This window comes from Tachypleus tridentatus, chromosome 2, assembly GCF_004210375.1.
Source record: "Tachypleus tridentatus isolate NWPU-2018 chromosome 2, ASM421037v1, whole genome shotgun sequence".
NCBI classification, from domain to species: Eukaryota; Metazoa; Arthropoda; class Merostomata; order Xiphosura; family Limulidae; genus Tachypleus; species Tachypleus tridentatus.
Genome location: NC_134826.1, coordinates 82,484,760 through 82,487,125, shown reverse-complemented (window position 1 = coordinate 82,487,125; position 2,366 = coordinate 82,484,760).

Below are 2,366 nucleotides of genomic sequence, written 5' to 3'. Positions count from 1 at the left end.
AAGATATAATATGCAATGTGTGTATATATATATACAGATTTTTACAAATCATGGTCAACCATCAGAAAATGAACATCGTAATTAAGGTGGTAGCGCCCCCTAGTGGCACAGCGGAATGGCTTCAGACTTACAATGCTGGAAACTGGGTTTCGATATACGTGGTGAGCAGAGCACAGGTAGCCCATGGTGTAGCCTTGTGCTTTACTACAAACAAAGAAACCTAATTCCAGTATTTTGTTTTTATTTCAAATAAGTTGATCAGTATAAAAATGTCACATAAGTATAGGATAGATTGTAGCTTAATTTATATTCTCATAAAAGACGTTTCCAGAAAATAGGTGTGAAGGTAGACTATATATCAGAATTTAATTTCTATTTACGGGTCTGATACAGGAAATGATATTGGAAGTGGAATATTATAAGTGGAAGAGGACTTTGAAGCCAACATCATCCCAAATTTATACTAGCATGTATCATGTGTAGACGGTTGTCAAATGATAGTTACTCCAAATTTAACAAAGAACTATCCTGTGAAGCCAGTTGTGAAATGACAGTTACTCCTAGTTTAACAGATAACTATCGTGTGCAGCCGGTTGTGAGTCGATAGTTGAGAGAGAGCAGTAAAACCAAAATTAAGCTACTCGAGTGAAAATGGTATAATTTGTTGTTTAACTGTATCGTAGCTAATACAAAGAAAATGTATTTTCAGAAACACTATATATATATATATTTGTTTTCTGAACGTAAAACTAAAAGTAGCTCAGAATGGAATTTTTTAGAATTTAATAACACACATCCTTTCGATCAGTTAACTCGTCACGAACATCACTTTGACCGGTTAACTCGTCACGCACATCCTTTTGATCAGTTAAATCGTCACGCATATCACTTTGACCGGTTAACTCGTCACGCACATCATTTCGACCGGTTAAATCGTCACGAACATCACTTTGACAGGTTAACTCGTCACGCACATCCTTTTGATCAGTTAAATCGTCACGCACATCACTTTGACCGGTTAACTCGTCACGCACCTAATTTCGACCGGTTAAATCGTCACCAGATGTGAAAAGTTATTAAAACTGTGTTTCACCAAACTGCCTGTTTTTCAGGGAATAGTGAATGCTGAATTTATCTATTATACGAAAATATTTGCAAAACATATTTCAACCGATGAATATTTTTCTTGGGTGTTTTGCATTACATGGGCGGATATTGTAATTAGGTATTTCTTAACCTAGTAAAATGTAAGTAGCAGCTTTCTATACATATATACAGGGTTAAAATTTCGCTTTCTTTTTCCAAGAAAAAATTAAAACCGAATTCCAACTCACTGAATGTCACTTGAATTATAGGTTAAATGTATGTAAATACAGTGTAGCAGGGTTATCTTGTCATATATACATATATATATAAATTTATTGGACTGGGATATATATATATTGGAGCAGGATTACTTGTTTATTGGAGTGGTGTAGTTACGTATATATATATATATATAGTTGAGCGGGGATACCTTATCATATATACATATATATATATATATATATATATAAGTTTTTTAGAGTGGGGTGGCTATCTCTTGCACCAACTTTCCAAAACAAAATCATTAGTTTCGAAAAAGCGAATGGAGCGTATAAGAATGATAAGTCTTTTTATGAAACTTACTTTGTCAACAAAATTCAATAGGAAGTCTTTGGTCCAATTCTTTGAAGAAGTCCTCATTTGTTCTCTTTGTGTATCCTCCCTTTTCAAGTTGAGCTTTTAACTTGTGTAGGGAAAAATATTAAGTTTAGGGACCGTCTATAAAAGTACGACCACCAGAGTGTTTGTGTCATACGAACAAAGACAGTTCCAAACTCTGTTCAGAAGCGTGAAGGGTTGTCGAGTAGACCCATTGTGTGTATTTGTCCATCATGCATGATGGTTATCTTTCTAAATTTACTGGTGAAACACCTGCAGATGGGGCTAACAAACAGTTGTGAGGTCAGTAGCATGTCCTTGAGGACTGAGTAACTCATGAAAAAAACCTGCTATCAAAGATTTCCGCACTTTGGCAATAAAGTTAAAATAAAAAAAGTTTTACTCTCCACACACTAAAAAAAATTTTTAGGCAATGTTTCACCATTACGGCTTCATCAGGGGTAGTAGTAGAAAAGGACTTCATCAGGGGTAGCTGAACAAGAACTATACAACTAGTTCTGATGAAGTTTCAATGGCGAAACTTTGACTGAAACAGAAAGGTTTATTATTATTGTTATTTGGAGAGAAGTTATTTTCCTTAATTAATTTTATTACCATAATGTCTGAATCTATCCAGCATACACTATCCAGTATACACATTTTCCAGTATACATTATCCAGTA